General features: G+C 46.8%; 8 non-coding genes across 8 annotated transcripts; all 8 read right to left on the bottom strand.

Moving 5' to 3' along the window:
* Nucleotides 1-5,209: 5,209 nt before the first annotated feature.
* Nucleotides 5,210-5,282, bottom strand: TRNAR-UCU (transfer RNA arginine (anticodon UCU)). The gene has a single exon. It is a non-coding gene; the product is annotated as a tRNA-Arg (tRNA).
* A 6,014-nt stretch (nucleotides 5,283-11,296) lies between these two features.
* Nucleotides 11,297-11,369, bottom strand: TRNAR-UCU (transfer RNA arginine (anticodon UCU)). Its single transcript has one exon. It is a non-coding gene; the product is annotated as a tRNA-Arg (tRNA).
* A 160-nt stretch (nucleotides 11,370-11,529) lies between these two features.
* On the bottom strand, nucleotides 11,530-11,602 carry TRNAR-CCU (transfer RNA arginine (anticodon CCU)). The gene has a single exon. It is a non-coding gene; the product is annotated as a tRNA-Arg (tRNA).
* A 1,567-nt stretch (nucleotides 11,603-13,169) lies between these two features.
* On the bottom strand, nucleotides 13,170-13,242 carry TRNAR-CCU (transfer RNA arginine (anticodon CCU)). Its single transcript has one exon. It is a non-coding gene; the product is annotated as a tRNA-Arg (tRNA).
* A 1,098-nt stretch (nucleotides 13,243-14,340) lies between these two features.
* TRNAR-UCU (transfer RNA arginine (anticodon UCU)) lies at nucleotides 14,341-14,413 on the bottom strand. Its single transcript has one exon. It is a non-coding gene; the product is annotated as a tRNA-Arg (tRNA).
* A 160-nt stretch (nucleotides 14,414-14,573) lies between these two features.
* Nucleotides 14,574-14,646, bottom strand: TRNAR-CCU (transfer RNA arginine (anticodon CCU)). The gene has a single exon. It is a non-coding gene; the product is annotated as a tRNA-Arg (tRNA).
* Nucleotides 14,647-16,213: 1,567 nt separating this feature from the next.
* TRNAR-CCU (transfer RNA arginine (anticodon CCU)) lies at nucleotides 16,214-16,286 on the bottom strand. The gene has a single exon. It is a non-coding gene; the product is annotated as a tRNA-Arg (tRNA).
* A 1,100-nt stretch (nucleotides 16,287-17,386) lies between these two features.
* Nucleotides 17,387-17,459, bottom strand: TRNAR-CCU (transfer RNA arginine (anticodon CCU)). Its single transcript has one exon. It is a non-coding gene; the product is annotated as a tRNA-Arg (tRNA).
* Nucleotides 17,460-18,381: the final 922 nt, after the last annotated feature.

The following is an 18,381-nucleotide window of genomic DNA, read 5'->3' as shown; positions in this document are numbered from 1 at the left end:
CTTTGGTTCAAGCAAGAAAACTGTTGCAGAAACCCTTGGTATTGAAATAGGATAACCCACCCTTGGCGGGACACGAATCCGCAATCCCGGTTTGGAAGACCGATGCCTTATTCGATAGGCCACGAGGGCGATGTGTGAGCGTAGCACTAGCGTTCTTTTCATTAGCGCGTATACTTTAGGTTACAGTAAAACACACCATCGAAAGGAATATAGGAGAAAAGGAGCACATATGCTTTGCTTCAAACAAGAAAACTGTAGCAGAAACCCTTTGTTAATGAAGAAGAATAACCCACCCTTGGCGGGACTCGAACCCGCAATCCCCCGTTTGGAAGACAGATGCCTTATTCGTTAGGCCACGAGGGCGATATGCGAGCGATGCACAGGCGTTCCTTTCATTAGCGCTTTCACTCTAGGTTGCAGTAGAACTCATCATCGAAAGGAATATAGGAGGAAAGGAAATGCATATGCTTTGCTTCAAGCAAGAAAACTGTAGCACAAACCCTTTGTTAATGAAAAAGAGTAACTCGCCCTCGGTGGGACTCGAACCAGCAATCCCCAGTTTAGGAGACCGATGCCTTATCCGTTAAGCCATGATGGCGATGTGCGAGCGATGCACTAGCGTTCTTTTCATTAGCGCGTTTACTCTAGGTTACAGTAGAACCCATCATCGAAAGGAATATAGAGGAAAAGGAAATGCATATGCTTTGGTTCAAGCGAGAAAACTTTGGGAGAAACTCTTTGTTAATAAAAAAATAACCCACCTTCCGCGGAACTCGAATCCGTAATTCCCTGTTATGAATACCGATGCCCTATCCGTTAGGCCACGAGGGCGACGTGCGAGCGATGCACTGGCGTTCCTTTCATTAGCGCGTTTACTCTAGGTTAAAGTATAACCCATCATCGAAAGGAATATAGGGGAAAAGAAAATGCATACGCTTTGGTTCAAGCAAGAAAACTGCGTGAGAAACCCTTTGTTAGTAAAAAAGGATAACCCACCCTCGGCGGGACTCGAACCCGCAATTCCCGGTTAAAAAGACCGATGCCTTATCCGTTAGGCCACGAAGGCTATGTGCGAGTGATGCACTGGCGTTCCTTTCATTAGCGCGTTTACTCTAGGTTCCAGTAGAACACAACATCGAAAGGAATATAGGGGGAAAGGAAACGCATATGGTTTGCTTCAAGCAAGAAAACTGTAGCACAAACCCTTGGTAATGAACAAGGATAACCCACCCTCGGCGGCACTCGCACCCGATATCCGCGGTTTAGGAGACCGATGCCTTATCCGTTAGGCCACGAGGGTGATGTGCGAGCGATGCACTGGCGTTCCTTTCATTAGCGCTTTTACTCCAGGTTGCAGTAGAACACACCATCGAAAGGAATATAAGGGGAAAAGAAAACGCAATTGCTTTCCTGCAAGCAAGAAAACTGTAGCAGAAACCATTTGTTAATGAAAAAGAATATCCCACCCTCGGCGGGACTCGACCCCGCCATCCCCGGTTTAGGAGACCGATGCCTTATCCGTTAGGCCACGAGGGCGATGTGCGAGCGATGCACTGGCGTTCCTTTCATTAGCGCTTTTACTCTGGGTTACAGTAAAACACACAATCGAAAGGAATATAGGGGAAAAGAAAATGCATATGCTTTGGTTCAAGCAAGAAAACTGTGGGAAAAACCCTTTGTTATTAAAAAAGGATAACCCAACCTCGGGGGGACTCGAACCTGCAATTCCCGGTTTAGGAGACCGATGCCTTATCCGTTAGGCCACGAGGGCGATGTGCGAGCGATGCACAGGCATTCCTTTCATTAGCGCTTTTACTCTAGGTTTCAGTAGAACACACCATCGAAAAGAGTATAGGGGAAAAGAAAACGCCTTTGCTTTCCTGCAAGCAAGAAAACTGTAGCAGAAACCATTTGTTAATGAAAAAGAATATCCCACCCTCGGCGGGACTCGACCCCGCCATCCCTGGTTTAGGAGACCGATGCCTTATCCGTTAGGCCACGAGGGCGATGTGCGAGCGATGCACTGGCGTTCCTTTCATTAGCGCTTTTACTCTAGGTTACAGTAAAACACACAATCGAAAGGAATATAGGGGAAAAGAAAATGCATATGCTTTGGTTCAAGCAAGAAAACTGTGGGAAAAACCCTTTGTTATTAAAAAAGGATAACCCAACCTCGGCGGGACTCGAACCCGCAATTCCCGGTTTAGGAGACCGATGCCTTATCCGTTAGGCCACGAGGGCGATGTGCGAGCGATGCACTGGCGTTCCTTTCATTAGCGCTTTTACTCTAGGTTACAGTAAAACACACAATCGAAAGGAATATAGGGGAAAAGAAAATGCATATGCTTTGGTTCAAGCAAGAAAACTGTGGGAAAAACCCTTTGTTAGTAAAAAAGGATAACCCAACCTCGGCGGGACTCGAACCCGCAATTCCCGGTTTAGGAGACCGATGCCTTATCCGTTAGGCCACGAGGGCGATGTGCGAGCGATGCACTGGCGTTCCTTTCATTAGCGCTTTTACTCTAGGTTACAGTAAAACACACAATCGAAAGGAATATAGGGGAAAAGAAAATGCATATGCTTTGGTTCAAGCAAGAAAACTGTGGGAAAAACCCTTTGTTAGTAAAAAAGGATAACCCAACCTCGGCGGGACTCGAACCCGCCATCCCCGGTTTAGGAGACCGATGTCTTATCCGTTAGGCCACGAGGGCGATGTGCGAGCGATGCACTGGCGTTCCTTTCATTAGCGCTTTTACTCTAGGTTACAGTAAAACACACAATCGAAAGGAATATAGGGGAAAAGAAAATGCATATGCTTTGGTTCAAGCAAGAAAACTGTGGGAAAAACCCTTTGTTAGTAAAAAAGGATAACCCACCCTCAGCGGGACTCGACCCCGCCATCCCCGGTTTAGGAGACCGATGCCTTATCCGTTAGGGCACGAGGGCGATGTGCGAGCGATGCACTGGCGTTCCTTTCATTAGCGCTTTTAATCTAGGTTGCAGTGGAACACACTATTGAAAGGAATATAGGAAAAAGGGAAATGCACTTGCTTTGGTTCAAGCGAGAAAACTAGCAAAACACTTTGTTAATGAAAAAGGATAACCAACCCTCGGCGGGACTCGAACCCGCAATCTCCCGTTTAGAAGACCGATGCCTTATTCGTTTGGCCAACAGGGTGATGTGCGAGTGATGCACTAGCGTTCTTTTCATTAGCGCGTTTACTCTAGGTAACAGTAGAACACATCATGCAAAGGAATATAAGGGAAAAGGAAACGCATATGATTTGCTTCAAGCAAGAAAACTGTAGCACAAACCCTTTGGTAATGAAAAAGGATATCGCAACCTCGGCGGGACTCGAACACGCAGTCCCTGGTTTAGGAGACCGATGCCTTATCTGTTAGGCCACGAGGGCGACGTGCGAGCGATGCACTGGCGTTCCTTTCATTAGCACTTTTACTCTAGGTTATTGTAGAACACACCTTTGAAAGGAATATAGGGGAAAAGGAAACGCATATGCTTTGCTTCAAGCAAGAAAACTGTAGCAAAAACCCTTGGTAATGTAAAAAGGATAACCCACACTCGGCGGGACTCGAACCCGCAATCCCCGGTTTAGAAGACCGATGCCTTATTCGTTAGGCCACGAGGGCGATGTGCGAGCGATGCACTGGCGTTCCTTTCATCAGCACTTTTACTCTAGGTTACTGTAGAACGCACCATCGAAAGGAATATAGGGGAAAAGGAAACGCATATGCTCTGCTTCAAGCAAGAAAACTGTTGCAGAAACCCTTGGTATTGAAAAAGGATAACCCACCCTCGGCGAAACACGAATCCGCAATCCCGGTTTGGAAGACCGATGCCTTATCCGTTAGGGCAAGAGAGCAACGTGCGATTGATGCACTAACGTTCCTTTCATTAGCGCTTTTACTTTAGGTTACAGTAGAACACACCATCGAAATTAATATAGGAGAAAGGGAAATGCGCATGCTTTGGTTCAAGCAAGAAAACTGTTGCAGAAACCCTTGGTATTGAAAAAGGATAACCCACCCTTGGCGGGACACGAATCCGCAATCCCGGTTTGGAAGACCAATGCCTTATTCGTTAGGCCACGAGGGCGATGTGCGACCGTAGCACTAGCGTTCTTTTCATTAGCGCGTATACTTTAGGTTACAGTAAAACACACCATCGAAAGGAATATAGGAGAAAAGGAGCACATATGCTTTGCTTCAAACAAGAAAACTGTAGCAGAAACCCTTTGTTAATGAAGAAGAGTAACCCACCCTTGGCGGGACTCGAACCCGCAATCCCCCGTTTGGAAGACAGATGCCTTATTCGTTAGGCCACGAGGGCGATGTGCGAGCGATGCACAGGCGTTCCTTTCATTAGCGCTTTCACTCTAGGTTGCAGTAGAACTCATCATCGAAAGCAATATAGGAGGAAAGGAAATGCATATGCTTTGCTTCAAGCAAGAAAACTGTAGCACAAACCCTTTGTTAATGAAAAAGAGTAACTCACCCTCGGTGGGACTCGAACCAGCAAATTCGGTTTAGGAGACCGATGCCTTATCCGTTAGGCCATGATGGCGATGTGCGAGCGATGCACTAGCGTTCTTTTCATTAGCGCGTTTACTCTAGGTTACAGTAGAACCCATCATCGAAAGGAATATAGAGGAAAAGGAAATGCATATGCTTTGGTTCAAGCGAGAAAACTTTGAGAGAAACTCTTTGTTAATAAAAAAATAACCCACCCTCCGCGGGACTCGAATCCGCAATTCCCTGTTTGGAATACCGATGCCTTATCCGTTAGGCCACGAGGGCGACGTGCGAGCGACGCACTGGCATTCCTTTCATTAGCGCGTTTACTCTAGGTTACAGTAGAACCCATCATCGAAAGGAATATAGGGGAAAAGAAAATGCATATGCTCTGCTTCAAGCAAGAAAACTGTTGCAGAAACCCTTGGTATTGAAAAAGGATAACCCACCCTCGGCGGGACTCGAATACACAATCCCCCGTTTAGAAGACCGATGCCTTATTCGTTAGGCCACGAGGGCGATGTGCGAGCGTTTCACTACCGTTCTTTTCATTAGCGCGTTTACTCTGTGTTACAGTAAAACACACCATCGAAAGGAATTTAGGAGAAAAGGAGCGCATATGCTTTGCTTGAAACAAGAAAACTGTAGCAGAAACCCTTGGTATTGAAAAAGGATAACCCACCCTCGGCGGGACTTGAACCCGCAATCGCCGGTTTAGAAAACCGATGCCTTATCCGTTAGGCCACAAGGGCGATGTGCGAGCGATGCACTGGCGTTCCTTTCATTAGCGCTTTTACTCTAGGTTACAGTAAAACACACAATCGAAAGGAATATAGGGGAAAAGAAAATGCATATGCTTTGGTTCAAGCAAGAAAACTGTGGGAAAAACCCTTTGTTAGTAAAAAAGGATAACCCACCCTCAGCGGGACTCGACCCCGCCATCCCCGGTTTAGGAGACCGATGCCTTATCCGTTAGGGCACGAGGGCGATGTGCGAGCGATGCACTGGCGTTCCTTTCATTAGCGCTTTTACTCTAGGTTGCAGTGGAACACACTATTGAAAGGAATATAGGAAAAAGGGAAATGCACTTGCTTTGGTTCAAGCGAGAAAACTAGCAAAACCCTTTGTTAATGAAAAAGGATAACCAACCCTCGGCGGGACTCGAACCCGCAATCTCCCGTTTAGAAGACCGATGCCTTATTCGTTTGGCCAACAGGGTGATGTGCGAGTGATGCACTGGCGTTCCTTTCATTAGCGCGTTTACTCTAGGTTCCAGTAGAACACAACATCGAAAGGAATATAGGGGAAAAGGAAACGCATATGGTTTGCTTCAAGCAAGAAAACTGTAGCACAAACCCTTGGTAATGAACAAGGATAACCCACCCTCGGCGGCACTCGCACCCGATATCCGCGGTTTAGGAGACCGATGCCTTATCCGTTAGGCCACGAGGGTGATGTGCGAGCGATGCACTGGCGTTCCTTTCATTAGCGCTTTTACTCCAGGTTGCAGTAGAACACACCATCGAAAGGAATATAAGGGGAAAAGAAAACGCAATTGCTTTGCTGCAAGCAAGAAAACTGTAGCAGAAACCCTTTGTTAATGAAAAAGAATATCCCACCCTTTGCGGGACTCGACCCCGCCATCCCCTCTTTAGGAGACCGATGCCTTATCCGTTAGGCCACGAGGGCGATGTGCGAGCGCTGCACTGGCGTTCCTTTCATTAGCGCTTTTACTCTAGGTTGCAGTAGAACACACTATCGAAAGGAATATAGGGGAAAAGAAAACGCAATCGCTTTGCTGCAAGCAAGAAAACTGTAGCAGAAACCCTTTGTTAATGAAAAAGAATATCCCACCCTCGGCGGGACTCGTCCCCGCCATCCCCGGTTTAGGAGACCGATGCCTTATCCGTTAGGCCACGAGGGCGATGTGCGAGCGATGCACTGGCGTTCCTTTCATTAGCGCTTTTACTCTAGGTTACAGTAAAACACACAATCGAAAGGAATATAGGGGAAAAGAAAATGCATATGCTTTGGTTCAAGCAAGAAAACTGTGGGAAAAACCCTTTGTTAGTAAAAAAGGATAACCCAACCTCGGGGGGACTCGAACCTGCAATTCCCGGTTTAGGAGACCGATGCCTTATCCGTTAGGCCACGAGGGCGATGTGCGAGCGATGCACAGGCGTTCCTTTCATTAGCGCTTTTACTCTAGGTTTCAGTAGAACACACCATCGAAAAGAGTATAGGGGAAAAGAAAACGCCTTTGCTTTCCTGCAAGCAAGAAAACTGTAGCAGAAACCATTTGTTAATGAAAAAGAATATCCCACCCTCGGCGGGACTCGACCCCGCCATCCCCGGTTTAGGAGACCGATGCCTTATCCGTTAGGCCACGAGGGCGATGTGCGAGCGATGCACTGGCGTTCCTTTCATTAGCGCTTTTACTCTAGGTTACAGTAAAACACACAATCGAAAGGAATATAGGGGAAAAGAAAATGCATATGCTTTGGTTCAAGCAAGAAAACTGTGGGAAAAACCCTTGGTATTGAAAAAGGATAACCCACCCTCGGCGAAACACGAATCCGCAATCCCGTTTTGGAAGACCGATGCCTTATCCGTTAGGCCAAGAGAGCAACGTGCGATTGATGCACTAACGTTCCTTTCATTAGCGCTTTTACTTTAGGGGACAGTAGAACACACCATCGAAATTAATATAGGAGAAAGGGAAATGCATATGCTTTGGTTCAAGCAAGAAAACTGTGGGAAAAACCCTTTGTTAGTAAAAAAGGATAACCCAATCTCGGCGGGACTCGAACCCGCAATTCCCGGTTTAGGAGACCGATGCCTTATCCGTTAGGCCACGAGGGCGATGTGCGAGCGATGCACTGGCGTTCCTTTCATTAGCGCTTTTACTCTAGGTTACAGTAAAACACACAATCGAAAGGAATATAGGGGAAAAGAAAATGCATATGCTTTGGTTCAAGCAAGAAAACTGTGGGAAAAACCCTTTGTTAGTAAAAAAGGATAACCCAACCTCGGCGGGACTCGAACCCGCCATCCCCGGTTTAGGAGACCGATGTCTTATCCGTTAGGCCACGAGGGCGATGTGCGAGCGATGCACTGGCGTTCCTTTCATTAGCGCTTTTACTCTAGGTTACAGTAAAACACACAATCGAAAGGAATATAGGGGAAAAGAAAATGCATATGCTTTGGTTCAAGCAAGAAAACTGTGGGAAAAACCCTTTGTTAGTAAAAAAGGATAACCCACCCTCAGCGGGACTCGACCCCGCCATCCCCGGTTTAGGAGACCGATGCCTTATCCGTTAGGGCACGAGGGCGATGTGCGAGCGATGCACTGGCGTTCCTTTCATTAGCGCTTTTACTCTAGGTTGCAGTGGAACACACTATTGAAAGGAATATAGGAAAAAGGGAAATGCACTTGCTTTGGTTCAAGCGAGAAAACTAGCAAAACACTTTGTTAATGAAAAAGGATAACCAACCCTCGGCGGGACTCGAACCCGCAATCTCCCGTTTAGAAGACCGATGCCTTATTCGTTTGGCCAACAGGGTGATGTGCGAGTGATGCACTAGCGTTCTTTTCATTAGCGCGTTTACTCTAGGTAACAGTAGAACACATCATGCAAAGGAATATAAGGGAAAAGGAAACGCATATGATTTGCTTCAAGCAAGAAAACTGTAGCACAAACCCTTTGGTAATGAAAAAGGATATCGCAACCTCGGCGGGACTCGAACACGCAGTCCCTGGTTTAGGAGACCGATGCCTTATCTGTTAGGCCACGAGGGCGACGTGCGAGCGATGCACTGGCGTTCCTTTCATTAGCACTTTTACTCTAGGTTATTGTAGAACACACCTTTGAAAGGAATATAGGGGAAAAGGAAACGCATATGCTTTGCTTCAAGCAAGAAAACTGTAGCAAAAACCCTTGGTAATGTAAAAAGGATAACCCACACTCGGCGGGACTCGAACCCGCAATCCCCGGTTTAGAAGACCGATGCCTTATTCGTTAGGCCACGAGGGCGATGTGCGAGCGATGCACTGGCGTTCCTTTCATCAGCACTTTTACTCTAGGTTACTGTAGAACGCACCATCGAAAGGAATATAGGGGAAAAGGAAACGCATATGCTCTGCTTCAAGCAAGAAAACTGTTGCAGAAACCCTTGGTATTGAAAAAGGATAACCCACCCTCGGCGAAACACGAATCCGCAATCCCGGTTTGGAAGACCGATGCCTTATCCGTTAGGGCAAGAGAGCAACGTGCGATTGATGCACTAACGTTCCTTTCATTAGCGCTTTTACTTTAGGTTACAGTAGAACACACCATCGAAATTAATATAGGAGAAAGGGAAATGCGCATGCTTTGGTTCAAGCAAGAAAACTGTTGCAGAAACCCTTGGTATTGAAAAAGGATAACCCACCCTTGGCGGGACACGAATCCGCAATCCCGGTTTGGAAGACCAATGCCTTATTCGTTAGGCCACGAGGGCGATGTGCGACCGTAGCACTAGCGTTCTTTTCATTAGCGCGTATACTTTAGGTTACAGTAAAACACACCATCGAAAGGAATATAGGAGAAAAGGAGCACATATGCTTTGCTTCAAACAAGAAAACTGTAGCAGAAACCCTTTGTTAATGAAGAAGAGTAACCCACCCTTGGCGGGACTCGAACCCGCAATCCCCCGTTTGGAAGACAGATGCCTTATTCGTTAGGCCACGAGGGCGATGTGCGAGCGATGCACAGGCGTTCCTTTCATTAGCGCTTTCACTCTAGGTTGCAGTAGAACTCATCATCGAAAGGAATATAGGAGGAAAGGAAATGCATATGCTTTGCTTCAAGCAAGAAAACTGTAGCACAAACCCTTTGTTAATGAAAAAGAGTAACTCACCCTCGGTGGGACTCGAACCAGCAAATTCGGTTTAGGAGACCGATGCCTTATCCGTTAGGCCATGATGGCGATGTGCGAGCGATGCACTAGCGTTCTTTTCATTAGCGCGTTTACTCTAGGTTACAGTAGAACCCATCATCGAAAGGAATATAGAGGAAAAGGAAATGCATATGCTTTGGTTCAAGCGAGAAAACTTTGAGAGAAACTCTTTGTTAATAACAAAATAACCCACCCTCCGCGGGACTCGAATCCGCAATTCCCTGTTTAGAAGACCGAAGCCTCATCCGTTAGGCCACGAAGGCTATGTGCGAGTGATGCACTGGCGTTCCTTTCATTAGCGCGTTTACTCTAGGTTCCAGTAGAACACAACACCGAAAGGAATATAGGGGAAAAGGAAACGCATATGGTTTGCTTCAAGCAAGAAAACTGTAGCACAAACCCTTGGTAATGAACAAGGATAACCCACCCTCGGCGGCACTTGCACCCGATATCCCCGGTTTAGGAGACTGATGCCTTATCCGTTAGGCCACGAGGGCGATGTGCGGGCGATGCACTGGCGTTCCTTTCATTAGCGCTTTTACTCTAGGTTGCAGTAGAACACACCATCGAAAGGAATATAGGGGAAAAGAAAACGCATTTGCTTTGCTGCAAGCAAAAAAACTGTAGCAAAAACCCTTTGATAATGAAAAAGAATATCCCACCCACGGCGGGACTCGACCCCGCCATCCGCGGTTTACGAGACCAATGCCTTATCTGTTAGGCCACGAGGGCGATGTGCGAGCGATGCACTGGCATTCCTTTCATTAGCGCTTTTACTCTAGGTTGCAGTAGAACACACCATTGAAAGGAATATAGGAAAAAGGGAAATGCACTTGATTTGGTTCAAGCGAGAAAACTAGCAAAACCCTTTGTTAATGAAAAAGGATAACCAACCCTCGGCGGGACTCGAACCCGCAATCCCCTGTTTAGAAGACCGATGCCTTATTCGTTAGGCCAAGAGGGCGATGTGCAAGCGATGCACTAGCGTTCTTTTCATTAGCGCGTTTACTCTAGGTTACAGTAGAACACATCATCCAAAGGAATATAAGGGAAAAGGAAACGCATATGATTTGCTTCAAGCAAGAAAACTGTAGCACAAACCCTTTGGTAATGAAAAAGGATATCGCAACCTCGGCGGGACTCGAACCCGCAGTCCCCGGTTTAGGATACCGATGCCTTATCCGTTTGGCCACGAAGGCGATGTGCGAGTGTTGCACTGGCGTTCCTTTCATTAGCGCGTTTACTCTAGGTTACAGTAGAACACAACATCGAAAGGAATATAGGGGAAAAGTAAACGCATATGCTTTGCTTCAAGCAAGAAAACTGTAGCAAAAACCCTTGGTAATGTAAAAAGGATAACCCACACTCGGCGGGACTCGAACCCGCAATCCCCGGCTTAGAAGACCGATGCCTTATTCGTTAGGCCACGAGGGCGATATGCGAGCGATGCACTGGCGTTCCTTTCATCAGCACTTTTACTCTAGGTTACTGTAGAACGCACCATCGAAAGGAATATAGGGGAAAAGGAAACGCATATGCTCTGCTTCAAGCAAGAAAACTGTTGCAGAAACCCTTGGTATTGAAAAAGGATAACCCACCCTCGGCGGGACTCGAATACACAATCCCCCGTTTAGAAGACCGATGCCTTATTCGTTAGGCCACGAGGGCGATGTGCGAGCGTTTCACTACCGTTCTTTTCATTAGCGCGTTTACTCTGTGTTACAGTAAAACACACCATCGAAAGGAATTTAGGAGAAAAGGAGCGCATATGCTTTGCTTCAAACAAGAAAACTGTAGCAGAAACCCTTGGTATTGAAAAAGGATAACCCACCCTCGGCGGGACTTGAACCCGCAATCGCCGGTTTAGAAAACCGATGCCTTATCCGTTAGGCCACAAGGGCGATGTGTAGCGATGCACTGGCGTTCCTTTCATCAGAACGTTTACTCCAGGTTACTGTAGAACACACCATCGAAAGGAATATAGGGGAAAAGGAAACGCATATGCTCTGCTTCAAGCAAGAAAACTGTTGCAGGAACCCTTGGTATTGAAAAAGGATAACCCACCCTCGGCGGGACTCGAACCCGCAATCCCCGGTTTAGGAGACCGATGCCTTATCCGTTGGGCCACGAGGGCGATGTGCGAGCGATGCACAGGCGTTCCTGTCATTAGAGCTTTTACTCTAGGTTGCAGTAGAACTCATCATCGAAAGGAATATAGGGGGAAAGGAAATGCACATGCTTTGCTTCAAGCAAGAAAACTATAGCACAAACCCTTTGTTAATGAAAAAGAGTAACCCACCCTCGGAGGAACTCGAATCTGTCATTCCCGGTTTAGGAGACCGATGCCTTATCCGTTAGGCCATGAGGGCGATGTGCGAGCGATGCACTAGCGTTCTTTTCATTAGCGCGTTTACTCTAGGTTACAGTAGAACCCATCATCGAAAGGAATATAGGGGAAAAGGAAATGCATATGCTTTGGTTCAAGCAAGAAAACTTTGGGAGAAACCCTTTGTTAATAAAAAAGGATAACCCACCCTCCACGGCATTCTAACCCGCAATGCCCTGTTTAGAATACCGATGCTTTATTCGTTAGGCCACGAGGCCGATGTGCGAGTGATGCCATGCGGTTCCTTTTATTGGCGCGTTTACTCTAGGTTGCAGTAGAACACATCTTCCAAAGGAAGATAGGGGAAAAGGAAACGCATACGCTTTGCTTCAAGCAAGAAAACTGTAGCACAAACCCTTTGTTAATGAAAAAGCGTAACCCACAATCGGCGGGACTCGAACCCGATATCCCCGGTTTCGAATACCGATGCCTTATCCGTTATGCCATTAGGGCGATGTGCGAGCGATGCTATAGCGTTCTTTTCATTAGCGCGTTTACTCTAGGTTACAGTAGAACACAACATCGAAAGGAATATAGGGGAAAAGTAAACGCATATGCTTTGCTTCAAACAAGAAAACTGTAGCAGAAACCCTTGGTATTGAAAAAGGATAACCCACCCTCGGCGGGACTTGAACCCGCAATCGCCGGTTTTGAAAACCGATGCCTTATCCGTTAGGCCACAAGGGCGATGTGTAGCGATGCACTGGCGTTCCTTTCATCAGAACGTTTACTCTAGGTTACTGTAGAACACACCATTGAAAGGAATATAGGGGAAAAGGAAACGCATATGCTCTGCTTCAAGCAAGAAAACTGTTGCAGAAACCCTTGGTATTGAAAAAGGATAACCCACCCTCGGCGGGACTCGAATCCGCAATCCTGGTTTAGAAGACCAATGCCTTATTCGTTAGGCCATGAGGGCGATGTGCGAGCGATGCACTAGCGTTCTTTTCATTAGCGCGTTTACTCTAGGTTACAGTAGAACCCATCATCGAAAGGAATATAGGGGAAAAGGAAATGCATATGCTTTGGTTCAAGCAAGAAAACTTTGGGAGAAACCCTTTGTTAATAAAAAAGGATAACCCACCCTCCACGGCATTCGAACCCGCAATCCCCTGTTTAGAATACCGATGCTTTATTCGTTAGGCCACGAGGCCGATGTGCGAGTGATGCCATGGGGTTCCTTTTATTGGCGCGTTTACTCTAGGTTACAGTAGAACACAACATCGAAAGGAATATAGGGGAAAAGAAGCGCATAAGCTTTGCTTCAAGCAAAAAACTGTAGCATAAACCTTTTCGGTGAATGAAAAAAATAACCTACCCTCGGCGGGACTCGAACCCGCAATCCCCGGTTTAGGAGACCGATGCCTTATCCGTTGGGCCACGAGGGCGATGTGCGGGCGATGCACTGGCGTTCCTTTCATTAGCGCTTTTACTCTAGGTTGCAGTAGAACACACCATCGAAAGGAATATAGCGGAAAAGAAAACGCATTTGCTTTGCTGCAAGCAAGAAAACTGTAGCAGAAACCCTTTATAATGAAAAAAAAACATCTCACCCTCGGCGGGACTCGACCCCGCCATCCCCGGTATAGGAGACCGATGCCTTATCCGTTAGGCCACGAGGGTGATGTGCGAGCGATGCACTGGCGTTCTTTTCATTAGCGCTTTTACTCTAGGTTACAGTAAAACACACTATCGAAAGGAATATAGGGGAAAAGAAATTGCATATGCTTTGGTTCAAGCAAGAAAACTGTGGGAGAAACCCTTTGTTAGTGAAAAAATATAACCCACCCTCAGCGGGACTCGAACCCGAAATTCCCGGTTTAGAAGACCGATGCCTTATCCGTTAGGCCACGAAGGCGATGTGCGAGTGTTGCACTGGCGTTCCTTTCATTAGCGCGTTTACTCTCTGTTACAGTAGAACAAAACATCGAAAGGAATATAGGGGAAAAGGAAACGCATATGCTTTGCTTCAAGCAAGAAAACTGTAGCTCAAACCCTTGGTAATGAAAAAGGATAACCCACCCTCGGCGGCACTCGCACCCGCAATCCCCGGTTTAGAAGTCCGACGCCTTATCCGTTAGGACACGAGGGCAATAGGCGAGCGATGCACTGGCGTTCCTTTCATCAGCACTTTTACTCTAGGTTACTGTAGAACGCACCATCGAAAGGAATATAGGGGAAAAGGAAACGCATATGCTCTGCTTCAAGCAAGAAAACTGTTGCAGAAACCCTTGGTATTGAAAAAGGATAACCCACCCTCGGCGGGACTCGAATACACAATCCCCCGTTTAGAAGACCGATGCCTTATTCGTTAGGCCACGAGGGCGATGTGCGAGCGTTTCACTACCGTTCTTTTCATTAGCGCGTTTACTCTGTGTTACAGTAAAACACACCATCGAAAGGAATTTAGGAGAAAAGGAGCGGATATGCTTTGCTTCAAACAAGAAAACTGTAGCAGAAACCCTTGGTATTGAAAAAGGATAACCCACCCTCGGCGGGACTTGAACCCGCAATCGCCGGTTTAGAAAACCGATGCCTTATCCGTTAGGCCACAAGGGCGATGTGTAGCGATGCACTGGCGTTCCTTTCATCAGAACGTTTACTCCAGGTTACTGTAGAACACACCATCGAAAGGAATATAGGGGAAAAGGAAACGCATATGCTCTGCTTCAAGCAAGAAAACTGTTGCAGGAACCCTTGGTATTGAAAAAGGATAACCCACCCTCGGCGGGACTCGAACCCGCAATCCCCGGTTTAGGAGACCGATGCCTTATCCGTTGGGCCACGAGGGCGATGTGCGAGCGATGCACAGGCGTTCCTTTCATTAGCGCTTTTACTCTAGGTTGCAGTAGAACTCATCATCGAAAGGAATATAGGGGGAAAGGAAATGCACATGCTTTGCTTCAAGCAAGAAAACTATAGCACAAACCCTTTGTTAATGAAAAAGAGTAACCCACCCTCGGAGGAACTCGAATCTGTCATTCCCGGTTTAGGAGACCGATGCCTTATCCGTTAGGCCATGAGGGCGATGTGCGAGCGATGCACTAGCGTTCTTTTCATTAGCGCGTTTACTCTAGGTTACAGTAGAACCCATCATCGAAAGGAATATAGGGGAAAAGGAAATGCATATGCTTTGGTTCAAGCAAGAAAACTTTGGGAGAAACCCTTTGTTAATAAAAAAGGATAACCCACCCTCCACGGCATTCTAACCCGCAATGCCCTGTTTAGAATACCGATGCTTTATTCGTTAGGCCACGAGGCCGATGTGCGAGTGATGCCATGCGGTTCCTTTTATTGGCGCGTTTACTCTAGGTTGCAGTAGAACACATCTTCCAAAGGAATATAGGGGAAAAGGAAACGCATACGCTTTGCTTCAAGCAAGAAAACTGTAGCACAAACCCTTTGTTAATGAAAAAGAGTAACCCACAATCGGCGGGACTCGAACCCGATATCCCCGGTTTCGAATACCGATGCCTTATCCGTTAGGCCATTAGGGCGATGTGCGAGCGATGCTATAGCGTTCTTTTCATTAGCGCGTTTGCTCTAGGTTACAGTAGAACACAACATCGAAAGGAATATAGGGGAAAAGTAAACGCATATGCTTTGCTTCAAACAAGAAAACTGTAGCAGAAACCCTTGGTATTGAAAAAGGATAACCCACCCTCGGCGGGACTTGAACCCGCAATCGCCGGTTTTGAAAACCGATGCCTTATCCGTTAGGCCACAAGGGCGATGTGTAGCGATGCACTGGCGTTCCTTTCATCAGAACGTTTACTCTAGGTTACTGTAGAACACACCATCGAAAGGAATATAGGGGAAAAGGAAACGCATATGCTCTGCTTCAAGCAAGAAAACTGTTGCAGAAACCCTTGGTATTGAAAAAGGATAACCCACCCTCGGCGGGACTCGAATCCGCAATCCTGGTTTAGAAGACCAATGCCTTATTCGTTAGGCCATGAGGGCGATGTGCGAGCGATGCACTAGCGTTCTTTTCATTAGCGCGTTTACTCTAGGTTACAGTAGAACCCATCATCGAAAGGAATATAGGGGAAAAGGAAATGCATATGCTTTGGTTCAAGCAAGAAAACTTTGGGAGAAACCCTTTGTTAATAAAAAAGGATAACCCACCCTCCGCGGCATTCGAACCCGCAATCCCCTGTTTAGAATACCGATGCTTTATTCGTTAGGCCACGAGGCCGATGTGCGAGTGATGCCATGGGGTTCCTTTTATTGGCGCGTTTACTCTAGGTTACAGTAGAACACAACATCGAAAGGAATATAGGGGAAAAGAAGCGCATAAGCTTTGCTTCAAGCAAAAAACTGTAGCATAAACCTTTTCGGTGAATGAAAAAAATAACCTACCCTCGGCGGGACTCGAACCCGCAATCCCCGGTTTAGGAGACCGATGCCTTATCCGTTGGGCCACGAGGGCGATGTGCGGGCGATGCACTGGCGTTCCTTTCATTAGCGCTTTTACTCTAGGTTGCAGTAGAACACACCATCGAAAGGAATATAGCGGAAAAGAAAACGCATTTGCTTTGCTGCAAGCAAGAAAACTGTAGCAGAAACCCTTTATAATGAAAAAAAAACATCTCACCCTCGGCGGGACTCGACCCCGCCATCCCCGGTATAGGAGACCGATGCCTTATCCGTTAGGCCACGAGGGTGATGTGCGAGCGATGCACTGGCGTTCTTTTCATTAGCGCTTTTACTCTAGGTTACAGTAAAACACACTATCGAAAGAAATATAGGGGAAAAGAAATTGCATATGCTTTGGTTCAAGCAAGAAAACTGTGGGAGAAACCCTTTGTTAGTGAAAAAATATAACCCACCCTCAGCGGGACTCGAACCCGAAATTCCCGGTTTAGAAGACCGATGCCTTATCCGTTAGGCCACGAAGGCGATGTGCGAGTGTTGCACTGGCGTTCCTTTCATTAGCGCGTTTACTCTCTGTTACAGTAGAACGCAACATCGAAAGGAATATAGGGGAAAAGGAAACGCATATGCTTTGCTTCAAGCAAGAAAACTGTAGCTCAAACCCTTGGTAATGAAAAAGGATAACCCACCCTCGGCGGCACTCGCACCCGCAATCCCCGGTTTAGAAGTCCGACGCCTTATCCGTTAGGACACGAGGGCAATAGGCGAGCGATGCACTGGCGTTCCTTTCATCAGCACTTTTACTCTAGGTTACTGTAGAACGCACCATCGAAAGGAATATAGGGGAAAAGGAAACGCATATGCTCTGCTTCAAGCAAGAAAACTGTTGCAGAAACCCTTGGTATTGAAAAAGGATAACCCACCCTCGGCGGGACACGAATCCGCGATCCCCCGTTTAGAAGACCGATGCCTTACTCGATAGGCCAAGAGGGCGATGTGCGAGCAATGCACTAGCGTTCTTTCCATTAGCGCGTTTACTCTAGGTTACAGTAGAACACATCATCCAAAGGAATATAGGGGAAAAGGAAACGCAGATAATTTGCTTCAAGGAAGAAAACTCTAGCACAAACCCTTTGGTAATGAAAAAGGTTATCCCAACCTCGGCGGGACTCGAACCCGCAATCCCCGGTTTAGGAGACCGATGCCTTATCCGTTAGGCCACGAGGGTGATGTGCGAGCGATGCACTGGCATTTCTTTCATTAGCGCTTTTACTCTACGTTACTGTAGAACACACCATCGAAAGGAATATAGGAGAAAAGAAAACGCTTATGCTTTGCTTCAAGCAAGAAAACTGTAGCAAACACCCTTGGTAATGAAAAAGGATAACCCACACTCTGCGGGACTTGAACCATCAATCCACGGTTAAGAAGATCGATGCCTTATCCGTTTGGCCACGAAAGAAATGTGCGATTGACGCACTAACGTCCCTTTCATTAGCGCTTTTACTTTAGGTTACAGTAGAACACACCATTTAAATTAACATAGGAGAAAGGGAAATGCACATGCTTTGGTTGAAGCAAGAAAACTGTAGCAGAAACCCTTTGTTAATGAAAAAGGATAACACACCCTCGGCGGGACTCGAACCCGCAATCCCAGTTTAGAAGACCGATGCCTTTTTTTTAGGCCACGAGGGCGATGTGCGAGCGATGCACTAGCGTTCTTTTCATTAGCGCGTTTACTCTAGGTTGCAATAGAACACATTATCCAAAGAAATATAGGGGAAAAGGAAACGCATATGCTTTGCTTCAAGCAAGAAAATTGTAGGAGAAACCCTTTTGTTATTGAAAAAGGATCACCCACCCCCGGCAGGACTCGAACCCGCCATCCCCGGACTAGAAGACCGATGCCTTATTCGTTAGGCCACAAGAGCGAAGTGCGACCGATGCACTGGCGTTCCTTTCATTAGCGCTTTTACTCCAGGTTACAGTAAAACACACAATCGAAAGGAATATATGGGGAAAGGGAAATGCATATGCTTGGGTTCAAGCAAGAAAACTGTGGGAGAAACCCTTTGTTAGTAAAAAAGGATAACCCACCCTCGACGGGACTCGAACCCGCAATCCCCGGTTTAGAAGACCGATGCCTTATT

Source organism: Rhipicephalus microplus, chromosome 2, assembly GCF_043290135.1.
Source record: "Rhipicephalus microplus isolate Deutch F79 chromosome 2, USDA_Rmic, whole genome shotgun sequence".
Lineage (NCBI taxonomy): Eukaryota > Metazoa > Arthropoda > Arachnida > Ixodida > Ixodidae > Rhipicephalus > Rhipicephalus microplus.
This window is presented reverse-complemented; position numbering and strand designations above follow the sequence as displayed.